Here is a 16,099-nt window from a genome sequence, read left to right as displayed (position 1 = left end):
AAAGTGTATAGTGACTTAGGAATTCTAAGTTAGGTCTTTTATTGGCATGACCCAATACATTTAATTAGGGTTGCTTACTTTCATATAGGTTGGAGGTTATTTAATAGATTATGAGCAACTTTTACATTGAGTAAACCACTGATGAAAATTATATTTTCCCTATCAATTATTGAGTGGCAATAGTTCCTTGGGTAGGAAAAGTCCTCATGGGTTTTCTGAAACCAAACAAGACAATGAAAGCACCTAGTTAGTACAAATTTCTAATGAAATTAGTGGTCCTGCTTCATTCATTTTTCTCCAGGCTGTGCCTGTATTTCTATTTTTGTCATATTTTCTCTTTGAAGATGGGAGATCATATGTTTTCTTATGTTTGTTATTTTATTCTGCCTGTTTCTACTTTCACCAAAGGTGAAAACATTAAAAAAAAATCTTGTATTTATTGTTTTAATTTGTGAAAGTCAGGGCCTCTTCTCTCATTCTGATAATGCTGTTTGTATTTTTTTCCAGACCAACCTCATATCTTACCTTTCTGTTTTCACATGTATCTCTGGATCTGGGTTTATTAGAAGACAGAACTGAGTGTTCTGGACATTGACTTTATTTGGTTAACAGGATAGCCATGCATTACTACTACATTTTCTGCAGTTAATTCAGAATGCAGAATGTTCTGTATTAAGAGTTTGAAAGAAAAAAATGATGCCAAGGCAAGAAGAGAATGAGTGTGAAATCACAGGACAGTGTATACATGTAGCAGTTTGTCAAAACCCAAGAAACAATAAAATACCTTTCTAGCATGTCTCTGAATGAGTTTAGTGTTTGCTTTTGAGCAGAAAGTAAGGCACATAAGTGATTCCAACCTTCCATGTAAATCTATCTTGGATGCACATTTTATTGTACATTCCTAGACCAAGAAATTTTTTAAAAATTGTATCAATATCTATCCTGTCCTCTCCTAGAAATGCCAAATTAATTTTGAAAAAAATAGCATTTTAGATATGGGAAGCTCTTACCAACCTTGTGAAATCTCAATGACTGTAGATTTATAGAACATAGATCATTGGAAAAATTCTGTGCCATTAAGAACAACTTTCTGAAACATTATTTTTGGGGTGATGGCTTAGGGTAACATTAAAAGAGCTGTCTTTTACTAAAAAGAATCGATCCACATGAAGACTATCCCACTAGGTCTGGTTATATTCAGTTACCAAAAAGGAAGTATTTCCCTGTCTTTCACTTAAGTAATATGTAGTATATAACCATGTTAGTAAACAATCTTTGGAGATAGCCGTTAATGTATTTTAGATGCTTTATTGTTGAGGACCGCACTGCCCCATGCTTTGGGGCTACTATGTTGCTGTCCACACTGCCCCACGCTTTGGGGCTAAGTGCTCTGGTCAAGAGAGAGAGAGAGTGGGGATGGAGGGGTAAGTAATATGAAGAATAGAGACAAGCCAGAGGATCTGTAGTCAAGTCTCCTTTACTGTCTCCCATAGACTATATTCACACCTCCTATTCTTCACCTCCTATACACTCTCATATAGACCTCCTATACTACTATTACAAGAAAATCCTGGGTATTTATAAGCACAAGCAGGAGAACACAGGTGAAGACACTTTACCACGTGCACCATGCAGCTGGGGTCACTAAACAGCAAAACAAGCTATGTAGGATAAACAAGATGTTTGTCAGAGTGTGCTCAGCTATTGTAGGCTGTTGAAAAACAAGTCTCTATCGGGGTATATGGTTCGAGATGGCTGCAAAGTTGATAGCTGCTTTCTAGCTTCTTTCTAGCTGCTTTCTGCTAAAAGTCAGCTCCCAACACTTTATCTTCTGAATTTCAGTGGTATCATCTGCTTTTGAATATATACTAAAAAATTACTAAAATGAATTTGCCTGGCTAGTATGTGGCATAGCCAGGACTAGTGACTCTTGAGAGTCACTAGTAACTTATTGTAGTAGAATAGTGGTCATGTGAGCTTAGACCCAGATAGCAATTAGTACTTTCTTGCTTTGTTGACTCAACAGTAAGAATAATGTCATAAATGCAATATGCTTGGGTGACATCTCCATTCTAGCCACCAGTATTATCTACCCCATAGCATGTTCTTCAAGATTATAGCCAAGGGAGTAATGTGAATTTGAGGTATATAGCCTATGACAAACTATATTTCCAAATCCTTCAAGTGTGTGACTTACAGGATGTGTATAATCCTGACTGCATATACTTAAATGGTATCCCTAAACCTTTTAGATTAATTCACTGTCCATTACTGCCTATGTGGAGTTTGTTAATATTCTTAATTTGTTAAATATGTATGTTTGATACCCCTAATAATTGGCATAATGTGGCCCCTAATCCACAGGTGTTAGGACTGGAAATCTTTGCTAAAAACATTTCTCTGGATCTGAATCCAGGCCAAGGTCTCTGAGACAAGCATTTGTTTATTAGGCTGTGAGGAGAGTGACTCTGTACCAATTATCTTTCCACAACAAAGTAATCTTTTGCTGTTTTACAAATGTACCTTATGTGAAAACATTATTAAAAGGGTTTTTCTACTAACCTACATTTCTATTTCATCTCCATTGCAGTGACCAATTCTGCCTAGTGACCCATGATTTCCTGGTGAGACACTTCCATTTACATTCCCCAAACCAGATGCAATTCAAGTTATATGCACCCATTGAAACATTTCAAGTACAAGGGAAAGTATTCAAATGGCCAGAGTGTTTGACTTCTTCTTAATTGAGTTCCAGTGTTAATTTGAGGTAGAAGTAGCTCAGTGATTGAAAATCAAGCTGTATTTTAAACATGACTTTGCTTAATACTGCAGAATTACATTTTCAATGATGGAGAAATGTTTATAGAGAAAAAAAAGCAAGTCTAATGGTTATTGAAATGCAATTTCACAGACATTCTTGGAACAGTTCCTCTAATAATGTTACTTTGCACTTAGATAATTTATTTGCTTAATGGGACGTTTAAAAAAAAAAAACCTAAAATCAAGAAAATAAAAATATGGCACTTCTTTGGATAAATCATTAATAAAATCAAGTACATATGTACATATACTGATATATCTACATGAACAAACATGTGTGCACATGTGTGCACATGCACATACACACACACACAAAAGCAAACAATTCAAGTTGTATGTTCCCATTGAAACTTTTAATGTAGAAATGAAAGTATCGAAATGGCTATATATATGTATAAATAGGATATGACTCTCCATGTTTGGATAAAAGTTTCCTTTTATCCAAATACAAATTATATATATATATATATATATATATATATATATATATATATATATATTATTGTTAGGAGCTGCATGAGCGTGACAACATTTGCCATTACAAGATGGCGCGGGCATCCTGTCCTCCCACAAGTAAACAACTAACTACGCAGGTGCAAAAGGCAAAAAGCGCACCAAAGTCACTGCCCATCCCAGGGCGTATTAAAGGGTAATGAATGAACAGCCAATCAGAAGTGAACACGCCACTCTAGGGTACATATAGTAGTGCCTTTTCCGGGCTTGGGGTCTTTTCCACTTCTGCTGATACAAGAATAAAGCCTCGCTGTGGTAACCACCCGAACACCTCCTCACGTGTCTCTTTCGAGGGCAAAGGGGACACAGAGGGGCTCAGAACATCTGGTGTCCAAACCCGGAATCTTCAAGGCGCCGCGGAAGACCCCTGAGACTCTGGGCGGTTTAAAAGACTGCAGGATTGAGGTACGTCTCTGAGAGATATGTTTGAGGTGGAAGCTTTCGTTGTGGGTGGATATTCACCTATTGCCGCCACAGCAATAGTTGGCCTCTTGTTTGCGTTGCTTTTGAGTTTAGCTTATTTGTGTTGTAAAGATCCAGCTCACAACACAGCTATTAGTGCAAGTCAAGAGGTTTCAGGAAAGGTCCACTCCAGAGTATCAGAAACTGGGCATGTTAGCCGGCATCAGGCCAAAGAGCCTGGAAAGAAGAAGCAGGCAAAAAAGCCTGGGCAACAGAGACAGGCCAAGGAGCCTGGTCATAGGAAAGAGTACTCAAAAGGAACGGGGGTCCACTGTAGGGTCTGTTAAGGTTAAGGACCCTTCACTGGCTGGTGAAGAGAGAGTGGAGTTCGAGGGGACCCCCTGTACCCCATTAAGGAGCCTGCCTCCATAGACCTTGGCAGCTCCGAGGAGGAGAGCTTAGAGGAGGAAGCAGCTGACTGTGCAAAGGATAGCCTTTCTGGGATAAGACTAAGAAAGACCTTGAGCCCCTCGGCCCCAGCCTTGCCTCTGGCTTATGCCTCGGGCAGTGCCTCTAATTTATTTCTCAGCCCAGGAGATAGGAGACAGCTACAGCTTGCATTTCTGGTCTTTGAAGCGGCAGAAGGAGCTTGTGTCCATGCCCCAGTAGAGTATAGACAGGTCAAAGAATTAGCTGAGGCAGTACGTGCATATGGAATTGGGGCTAATTTTACTATATCCCAAGTGGAGAGATTAAGTACAGCTGCTATGATGCCAGGAGACTGGCAGGACACAGTGAAGGCGGTACTTAACAATATGGGCCAATACCTAGAGTGGAAGGCCTTGTGGCACGAGGCACTACAAGCACAAGCCAGGATTAATGCAAACACTGAGGGACAACAATTATGGACTTTTGACATGCTGGCTGGACTTGGCGTACACACGAACAACCAGACCGCTCATCCCTGCCAGGTCTATGTACAGATAGCATCAGCTGCAATAAAGGCATGGAAGTCCCTCCCTAGGAAGGAGGCAGTAACCTTTATTTGTCCAAGATAATTCAGACATCTAATGAGTCTTTCTCTGACTTTGTGGCCCGCATGACTGAGGCAGCTGGCAGAATCTTTGGGGAACCAGAGCAGGCAATGCCATTGATAGAACAGATGATCTTTGAAAATGCCACAGCTGAATGCCGTGCAGCCATTGCTCCTCGGAGAGCCAAGGGGCTACAAGACTGGTTAAGAGTCTGTCGCGGCTTGGGAGGTCCCCTTACTAATGCCAGATTTGCAGCAGCAAACTTAGAAATGGCTGCAGTCCTCCTTAAAGGCCAGAATCGTGGAAAATTCCTTCAAAACATATGGCCCGATGCTTTGCCTGTGGGAAGGCAGGACATATGAAGAAAGAGTGCCCAAATAATCAAATACCATCAAAACTGTGCACCAGGTGTGGAAAGGGTTATCATCTGGCTTGAGATTGCCACTCTGTTAGAGATATAAGAGGTCAGATCCTCCCTCCAAATCCCTCAGCCATTAAGGAAGAAAATTTTTCAAAAAAAAGGATATACGGGCCCAAGATCCCAGGGCCCCAAAAGATATGGGACACTGCTGAACACTCAGGGGATGCTTTTTGCTGCAGAGCCACAAGGGTTCCACAGGAGTGGACCTCCATTCCATCTCCCAAGACCTACTAATGCCACACATGGGGGTGCAGCCGATCCCGGTCGATTATAGAGGCCCCCTGCCAGGGGGAAGTGTCGGCCTTATTTTAGGCTGCTCCTCTCTTACCTTAAAAGGGCTCGTGGTACACCCCGGTGTAATAGATCAGGATTATACCGGAGAACTTCAAGTTCTCTGTTCTAGCCCACAGGTGTATTCTACATCTCCCCTGGGGACAGAATTGCTCAATTGGTTGTCCTTCCAAGCTTGCATGATTGTTTTCCGTCCAGCGAGAAGCTTAGAGGTGCTCACGGGCTTGGTTCCTCAGGAACTGACTTCACTCATTTGCTAGTTGACCTTAAAACTAGACCCACCTTAGAGATAGCAATAGAGGGGAAGAACTTTACTGGAATTCTGGATTCGGGAGCAGATAAAAGTATTATTTCTTCTAATTGGTGGCCTAAGGCATGGCCTGTAAAAAGATCATCCCACTCCCTACAAGGATTGGGATACAAGGCCAGTCCCGCAGTCAGTTCTCACTCATTGACTTGGCAGGCACCAGAGGGTCAAACAGGAAGTTATATACGTTATGTGCTTCCTCTCCCTGTCAATCTCTGGGGAAGAGACATTTTACAAGACCTAGGGCTAGTTCTGACTAGTGAATACTCCCCACAAGCTATAAACATTATGAAGAGCATGGGATTTAAAGAAGGGAAGGGTCTCAGCAGGAACGAACAAGGAAGGTTAGATCCTGTCTCACAAGAATCAAACACAGGAAGACAAGGCCTAGGTTTTCCCTAGTTGCCATTGAGGGTTCTATGCCCATACCCTGGCTCACAGAGGAGGCCGTGTGGGTTCCTCAGTGGTCCCTATCCTCTGAAAAATTGGAAGCTGCTACAAAACTAATTAAAGAACAAGTGCAGCTCAGTCCTTTAGAACCTTCTACCTCTCCCTGGAATACACCCATATTTGTCATTAAAAAGAAATCCGGAAAGTGGAGACTTTTACATGATTTAAGAGCCATCAATGCACAGATGTGACTATTTGGCTCTGTGCAACGAGGCTTGCCTTTACTCTCTGCCTTGCCTAAGCAGTGGAAAATCATAATTATAGATATTAAAGATTGTTTTTTCTCTATTCCTTTGTGTCCACAAGATAGACCAAGATTTGCATTTACCCTACCTACTATTAATCATTTTGAACCTGATAAAAGATATCAGTGGAAAGTTCTGCCTCAGGGCATGGCCAACAGCCCCACTATATGTCAGCTGTATGTACGAATGGCCCTCGAGCCAATTAAGAAACAATTCCCCTCGCTGTTGCTGGCCCATTACACAGATGACATTATTATGTGTCATAAGGATTTAAGTACTTTACAGACCTCATACCCCTTACTATTAAACACCTTGGAACAGTGGGGTCTACATGTTGTTACTGAGAAAGTTCAATTTTCAGAAATTGGCTCCTTTTTAGGGACGGTTATCTATCCAGAAAAGATAATTCCTCAGAAATTGGAGATTCGTAGAGACCATTTACATACTTTGAATGATTTTCAGAAATTATTAGGTGATATAAATTGGTTAAGACCATTTTTAAAAATTCCCTCAGCCGAGCTGAAACCTTTATTTGATATTTTGGAAGGGGATGCTCATATTTCCTCACCGAGGGCCTTAACACTGGCTGCGAGCCGTGCTCTGCAAGTAGTAGAAAATGCTTTACAAGATGCCCAGTTGAAACGCATAGATGAAACCAAAACCTTTAACTTATGTGTTTTTAAAACTAGACACTTACCAACTGCTGTATTATGGCAGGAGGGGCCCTTGTTATGGATTCATCCCAATGCTTCTCCCGCAAAGTTTATTGAAAGGTATGCAGATTCAGTTGCTCAGCTTGCCCTTTGTGGACTAAAAGCAGCCATTACTCATTTTGGAAGGGAGCCTAAGGTTTTGATAGTGCCTGATACTGCCCATCAAGTCCAAATATTAGCGGCGACCTCTGATGTTTGGGCAGTGCTGGTTACTTCCTTCAATGGTCAAATAGATAATCATTATCCTAAGCATCCCATCTTACAATTTGCCTTAACTCAAGCTATCATATTTCCACATATTGTGTCTCAGGAGCCACTCCCAGATGGAATGGTAGCTTATAGGGATGGTCAAAAAAAGGAGTGGGTACCTATGTGGTTAATGATAAGGTTACATCCAAACAATACCATGAAACCTCACCTCAAATTGTGGAATGCTTAGTAGTGTCAGAGGTTCTGGAAACCTTTCCAGGTCCCTTAAATATTGTTTCAGATTCCTTCTATGTGGTTAAGGCAGTAAAAGCATTAGAAGTTGCTGGGTTAATTAAGACATCTAGCAGACTTGTAGAAGTTTTTCAAAAGATTCAGCTTACCCTGGCTAAGCGAAGATTCCCTGTCTTTATAACTCATATTAGGGCTCACTCAGGCTTACTGGGACCTATGTCCCGTGGAAATGACCTGGCAGATTGAGCGACAAAGTTGATTGCAATTGCCCTTTCGCCAAAATTAGATTTGGCTAAAGCCTTTCATAAAAGGTTTCATGTGACAGCTGAGACACTATGATGTCGGTTTAACATCTCTAGAAAGGAGGCCAGAGATATCGTGAGTCAATGCCAAAACTGCTGTCAATTCTTACCTGTTCCCCATACAGAAATTAACCCTCGGGGAATTAGGCCATTACAGATCTGGCAAATGGATGTTACTCACATCCCATCCTTTGGCAAATTACAATATTTGCATGTCTCCATTGATACCTGTTCTGGAATTATGTTCACCTCTCCATTGACTGGAGAAAAGGCGGCCCATGTTATTCAACATTGTCTTGAGGCTTGGAGTGCCTGGGGAAAGCCTAAAATCCTTAAAACTGACAATGGACCAGCCTACACTTCTCAAAAATTTCAACAATTTTGTCACCAAATGGAGGTGACACACCTGACGGGGCTTCCTTACAACCCTCAGGGACAGGGCATCATTGAGCGTGCTCATCATACCCTTAAAACTTATTTGATAAAACAAAATGGAGAAGTTGAGGAAGCTCTGCCCACAGTGCCACGAGCTACTGTTTCTCTGGCACTTTTTACCCTCAACTTTTTGAATTTGGACAGTCAGGGCAACACTGCGGCTGATCGCCATTGCCTAGAACCAACTAGGCCAAAAGAAATGATAAAATGGAAAGATGTTTTGACTGGTCAATGGAAAGGCCCGGATCCTATTTTGATAAGATCCTGGAGAGCAGTTTGTGTTTTTCCACAGGAAGAAGACAACCCATTTTGGCTGCCAGAGCAACTGACTCGGCAACTCAAGGTTCCTGAAAATGAGCCCCCCCCCCGAAGGATTCATCTGCAGAGGCTCTCAGTTCTCATTTGGACTCTCCTAATTCGGGTTCCTAGTATATATAGTGAATTTAGATGGCTATCCTATCTGCTTTTCCAAAACCTATGCCCTTGCCTTCTTAAAAGGCGCCGCTTCTGCTAACTTGTACCAATGTAACTTGCTTTATGTCCCAGTGCTGGTCTGCTCTTGTCTATAAGCAGGCCCTAATAGCCACTATACCACTATGGATCCCTATCCCCGTTCAGACGTCTGGGACCTCGACTTTATTTTGACAGAAGAGAGATTTTGATATAACTACAGCCATTATCACTGCTATTACCATCTCTGCAGCTGCAGCTGTGACAGCTGGCACAGCCTTGGCTGATCAGGTTACAGCACCCACTGTTGTTAATCAAATCTCAGAAAAGACCTCTGAGGCTTTGACCATTCTACAGAAAGTAGATGCATACCTGGCATCAGGCATCCTGTTGGTCAATCAGAGAGTTGATTTGCTTCAAGCCCATGTGGAGCAGCTCACAGATGTGGTTCAAATGAGCTGCGTGTCAGCAACCCCACATCTATGTATTACACCTCTGAGATTTATGAATGATACATTTATTCAAAGCCATAATCTTTCTGCTTATTTACAAGGGAAGTGGACTAGGGAGCTGGACCAGATGCAGCAGCAATTGCAGATCCGGATTTCGAGCCTTAATGGAACACTAGTGGACCCCGTTACCCCTGGCGATTTTACTTCTTGGCTTACCTCTGCCTTTTCCTTCTTTCTTAAAGGGTGGGGATAGGCCTGTTTGGTGCAGCCCTATGTTGTGGATGTTTATGTTATGATTGGTCTGCAAGCTCAGAGCCCAACAAACACGTGACAAGGCCGCTATCGCCCAAGCACTCATAGCCTTGAGCAAGCATCTCCCCCTGAAATTTGGCTATCTAGGCTAAGAAAGTATCTGATGACTGAGACCCTCAGTCAATGCACCCCAAGGGTTCAGCCCATTGCACTGGGTCGATGAAAGGTCTAAGTCTAGCCAGCCCTTGCCTGAATAACTGTGGTACCTCAATATTTAGAGGTGTTGCGAGTGGGTACTCGACAGGGAATGTTCCACGAGTGTGGATAGATTTCCCGAAAGTATGCCTGATTGCACAAAGGTTTGATGCCAAGAAACCTCCTCCCCTGGTGGCGCCCCAGGCCGGAGGCTCCCTTTTCCCATCAAAAGGCATTGAGATGGGTATGGGAAGTATTCCTCATTGCATGACAATGAGAGAAGAAACCCATTACAATATCTCATTTTGCACAGGGGATCAGGCCTCTGCTTTCCCTCACTGAGTTGGTGCCATGCTTGATAGGCAAAAGGCTGTTCCATCTTAATAAAATTGATAGGGAGAGATGTTAGGAGCCGCGTGAGCTTGACAACATTCACCATTACAAGATGGCACGGGCATCCTGTCCTCCCACAAGTAAACAACTAACTACACAGGTGCAAAAGGCAAAAAGCAGGCCAAAGTCACTTCCCATCCTGGGGCGTATTATGGGTAATGAGTGAACAGCCAATCAGAAGTGAACACGCCACTCTAGGGTACATATAGCAGTGCCTTTTCCGGGCTTGGCGTCTTTTCTGCTTCTGCTGATACAAGAATAAAGCCTCGCTGTGGTAACCACCCGAACACCGCCTCACATGTCTCTTTCATGGGCGAAGGGGACATGGAGGGGCTCGGAACTGTATATATATACATATATATATATATGATAGATAGATAGATAGATAGATAGATAGACAGACAGATAGATAGACAGATAGACAGATAGGTTAGGTATAGGTATAGGTATAGGTATAGATATAAATAATGTTAGCAAGTATGATAGATTATTATCAGACATAAATTAGAATAAGACAATATTTTCTGTAAGACTGTTTGATGGTGACAATGATTCCAAGAGAGCGTTCCTTTCTAAGGAATGCCTTTTTTCAGCATACAAGAAAAAGAGCATCAATGGAGAAATACAGAGAAATAATTTTTGCATCATTCAGTAAATATATTCCACCAAAAACAGGGAAGTAAGTAACCTTCAGAATGCCAATTTTAAAGAGGAAACAAAGAAGTAAACAAATAAAAACTCCAGATATTTATTTATGAGTTTTAAATAGTATCTTCTCAATATTCCTAAGTAAAAGACTGAGACTATCATCTTTTCTCTTTTCTTAATTTAATTTTTTAAGATAATAATATAGTCCTAACATTTGTCGCTTTACTCGCTGACTTAATTGCTGCTCCCTTAATAGAAATCAATGATTATCCTGGGAAGGAATGAAAGATTTAGATATATTCTGTGAGATAATAAAGTGGCAAAGACCAGACAGTCTACTTATAGTGTAAAACCAACAAAACACTAAATCTTCTTTTATTTTTTAAGAATGTTTTAATTTATTTTATGTTTGTGAGTACACTGTCACAAGACACAACAGAGTACAGCATTGGATTCCCAGTACAGACGGTTGTGAGCCACTGTGTGGTTACTGAAAATTGAACTCAGGACTTCTGGACGAGCAGTCAATGTTCTTAACCACTGAGACATCTCTCCATCCCAAAGCTGAGTTTTCTGATTCCCTCTATATCCCCAAGTTGCCAAGATACTGAATAAAAAATTTTACTTTGCAGTATAAAACTTGATTTCATAAAAGTGTCTTCGTTTTTAGAGTTTGTTCAAAGTTATTTGTATGTTTCCATAGAATCTGCCTGGAAGAAATTGCATCAGATCTATGATTTACATTTCAACTTACATGATAGCTACCACTACTATTTATACTACTACTGCTGCTGCTGCTGCTGCTACTTATTATTATTATTATTATTATTATTATTATTATTATTATTATTATTATTAAGTATTGACAACAGGCTATTACAGTATGAAACAACAATTCATTTGAGACAAGTGCTGACTACATCCCTCTGCTTGGCCTAAAACTCATGACATAGATCATGCCAGTCAAGATCTCATAGAGATTTATCTGCTTCTGCCTCATTAATGCTGGGCTAATTGTGTGAGCTACCCCATTAGATTAAGACATAATTTTACATTACAAACAAAAGTTTGGCATAAAATAATGCTACCATTCAAATATGTACTATATTGACTTAAATTCTAGTTGACCCCTATTTTGACTTCCAAAACAAATAATGAAAAATATGTATCACAATGAATAAAAACTGTATTGCGCATAGCACCTAGATTGTTTTTTATTTACAAAAGTACACAAAATGAGTATGTATAGCATATTTAATATATACCTTATTAAATTTATTTTGTAATAAATATCAATTCATGTAATATTTGTTATCTATATCTATCTTATATCTTTGTACCATTTTCATAGTTGCTGTGACCAAGTAACTAAAGCAATTTAAGGGCAGCAGAAAGTATTTTGACTGCCATTTTGGGAAGTTGTTGTCCTTCATGGCCAGAGAGGCATGGCCATGAGCATGAGATGTCTCTCCCTAATGTATCTACAGTCAAGGAGCAGACATAGATGAATGTCAAAACCCAGCTGCATCATTCTCTTAATTGATTCAAAGATTCCTCCCCGGGAAACTGCCATTTACTTTCACAATGGGTCTTTCCTCCAGAGTTACAGAAAACCCTCTCTCAGATATACCAAAGTCTTTTTCCTTGGTGATTTAAATCAAGAAGTGTTCTTCTTTTATTATATATAGGATTTTATTCAGGGATGACTTTGAAGAAGATTGCAAGGAGCCACTTGTTTCTAACAGGCACAAATGTAAGTCATCTATCAGAGGTTTGTGGTTCTTATTTATTTGACTTCCACCTTGGAATCTTTTCCTGTGGAACTAGGAAAAGAGTTTATTTGAAGTTTTGTTGGGCAGATGAAGACTTAATCCAATTGCATTTCCATCAAAGCTGAATTTGAATCAGTACATTATGCATGGTCTATTAAGTGTGGGGGGGGGGAGATCTAAACATATTTTAACCAAATACTTCCCTTTAAGTTTAGGAAACCTGGGTCTCATAGAAATGAAAAGGCTTCCTTAACAAAACTGCTTTATTTTTGTGAATATCTCATATACATGTAAGAAATTCATTGACTGTGGCAAATGCTAATAGTTGTTTATTTATTTGTTTTAACTTACACCATAAATAATCATTTAACAGAATCTTTCATAAATAGAATGTTTTGAAAGAAAAAATGAGTGGCATATAATCTAATGTTTACCTTTTGATTACTTGATGTAAAACTGCACCGTGATTACATATTATTGTGAGGTATAGAAATAGTAGCTATAACATTTTCTCACTTAGAACTTAGAAATGAATAAGTACAATCTGGGAGCTTCCTGGCTATCACAACTTTATAACCTTAGAGACAGCTTTATCACAGTATTGGCTGCTAGCTTAGTTCTTAGAATAATTGTTTTTCTTAAAGTGAAAGAAAAAGCAAAGAAAGTTCATGATATATTGATTTGTTTTTCTGGTTACCTAGAAAAGGTGAAATGGTACCAATCATCTATACATACATTGATCATTATATAAAAGGCCTCATAAATGGGGAAGTTGAATACGGTAGAAAGTGGCTACAAATGTTTCCTGATAAGCCTTCTGAGGTTTCCATGTGGTCAATTTTATTTCAACACCATAATCTTTTCTCTATTACTTAAGCAGAGAGAGTGAAGGGTGGGAGCTAATTAAAGTCAGATTCAGCTCTTTTAACTTTGGAATTCAAAGGGTTCAGTGATCTTAAAGGTTTGTTTTAGAGAAAGCCCACAGCTGGAAAGTATGACTCAAATGTCAAAATTTGTATCTAATTCTCACAAATCCGTATCTAATTCTCTCAAATCCATGATTACATTTTTGATGAATATTGTTAAATTAATTTTTATAACTATTTTTATAAATTGCTGTGCCTATTTTCTTCCTTATTGTATTTCTTTTACTATAAATCATACTAAATGAATCACTATACTTAGAACATAGGTAGAGTGTCTATCAAATAATTGGAATATAGTGGTCATTCACAAGAGCAGGTCTTAACAAACATCCCTAACTGGTCATGACATAAATACATTTCTTTTTTCCATCACCATCTTCAATTAGGTCACTGAGACATTGAAAATATTTACAAATTATAGAAAATTAGGAACAATAAGATAGTTTACAATGATTCATTGATCATATGAATGCATACAGTAAACATAAATTTGATAATTATTAGTACAGAACACTACAGATTGGTAATTGGCTCAAAAATAAATGCCTTCTTATATGTAACACAATATGCCTTGGGCAAAATGTGAAACAACAGTATAGAATATTATACAAAATTTATCCTGTAGCTGAGTTTTTGAATGTTTAATATGAATTAAATCTATGACTTATTCAAATTGAAAATTTTGTTTTAGATTTGATTTATCTCCTCATGAAACTTTGCAAAAATAACTAGACGTATCTGACAATTTCACCTTCATCTCTAAGTGGAGGTTTTCCTAGTCTAGACATAATCATTTTAAGTAACCCCTGAAGAGATATGTGATTTACTTGTCAAAATTTTAAAAATGTTACTGCCTATTTATCTATCTATCTATCTATCTATCTATCTATCTATCTATCATCTATCTATCATCCGACATTGATTGATTGATTGATTTGATTGATTGATTGATTGTGTGTGAGCATGGTTTGTCTGCATGAATGTATATGTATTCTAGACTGCTTGCCTAGGCCATAAGTGATTTTGGATGCTCAGGGACTGGAGACATACACACTTGTTAGTTGTCATGAGGGTTTTGTAGAGAAGCTGCTAGGGTTCTTGAACTCTCAACCATCCTAATTTTCCAAAATGTATTTATATAACCAAATATATACACTTACATTTCTCAAGTGATCAATATCTGGTTCTACTAGCTTTAAACTATAATGTGTATATTATGTACTACATTTTGTTAATGAGAATGAAGATATGAAGTTACTGTGATAATATCATTAGAAATAGGACTGAAAAGGTATTATAGATATAACAGAGTTGAAGAAATAACCTGAGATTGATAGTGTACAGAACAATTCAGTGAAACAAAATTGAATGATAATCATCTAATAATTTAAGAAGAACAAATTCTTACAATTGGTGAATGTTAAATCAAATCACTTGCTTTCATTAAATTGTCATAATTTCCATCATGAGTCATATTTATATTATAATTTATATGTATCTGACATCATCTAGTTGTTCCTTTTTGGTAATAGCAATTTGCTATGTGTTTTCTTTTGTGGGTATTGTCAAGTTTAGTGAGTTTATGTATGAAAGAATGTGTTTCATACCCATAGTAATTTTCTTTCTCCATTGAATTTGCTTTCATTCTTTCAATGTCTGTATCTAGTACATAATTAAATGGATATTGGATATTTGTCTTAGGGTTTCCATTGCTATGATGAGCCACCATGGCCAAGGAAGCTATTACAAAGGACAACATTTAATTGGGACTGATTTCTAGGTTCAGAGGATCATGAAAGGAAGCATGGCATCATATAGGCAGACATGGTGCTGGAGGAGGTTAGAGTTCTATATCTGAATCTGACTACCACCAGGAAAGATTGTCTTCTAGGCAACTAGAAGGATGGTCTCAAAATTCACCCTTACAGTGACACACTTCCTCCAACAAGGACACACCTACTCCAACAAAGACACACCTTCTAGTATTGCTGCTCCCCGGGCCAAGCATATTCAAACCACCACAGTACTGATCTATCTAAATAATTTTAAGTTCACCAAGTTTGGTATTTTATGTGCTATTCTTACAAGGAACAATAAATTGAGTGCCAGACCATAAACATTTCAATGAACTTTTTTTAATATTATGATTCTTTTATGGATATTCATGACAATTATTCATTACAATTTATTACCTGTCTCTTCCGTTAGAATGGTAGCATGAGAGCAAGGGCATGTCTAATTCATTGAAAATCAAATGCCTGACATACCTGTCACTTCATCAAATAGACCTTCATGATACTCAATATGTGGATGTTACTTGATTCACTATTACCTGAAACTCGATCTAGACTTAATTTTGTAGAGGTTATAGCTGTATACATCTTAATGAATCACTTAAATGAACTGAATGGCCAATGTCAAGCAAATTTCCAATTGATTCAAAACAATACACTTATTTCTTCTTTTCCCAAGGAATCTAATGGTTGTTGCAGTGGATAACACTAGCAGATTTATTTAACTGGCCCAACACAGACTTTGTTTTTGATGTCAGAAACTTGAGAAACAGAATAAGAGAACAAGGAGCCTCACTAGAATAGGTGATCAGTATACCCTATCTTTTGCCTTTGTTAATTCTTC

The 16,099-nt window shown here is 38.8% G+C and overlaps 1 pseudogene; it reads left to right on the top strand.

The window, feature by feature from the left end:
• Nucleotides 1-1,416: 1,416 nt before the first annotated feature.
• On the top strand, nt 1,417-8,631 carry LOC143439936 (igE-binding protein-like; annotated as a pseudogene).
• The last annotated feature ends 7,468 nt before the right edge of the window (nt 8,632-16,099 follow it).

This window comes from Arvicanthis niloticus, chromosome 28 (assembly GCF_011762505.2).
Source record: "Arvicanthis niloticus isolate mArvNil1 chromosome 28, mArvNil1.pat.X, whole genome shotgun sequence".
Classification (NCBI taxonomy): Eukaryota; Metazoa; Chordata; class Mammalia; order Rodentia; family Muridae; genus Arvicanthis; species Arvicanthis niloticus.
This window is presented reverse-complemented; position numbering and strand designations above follow the sequence as displayed.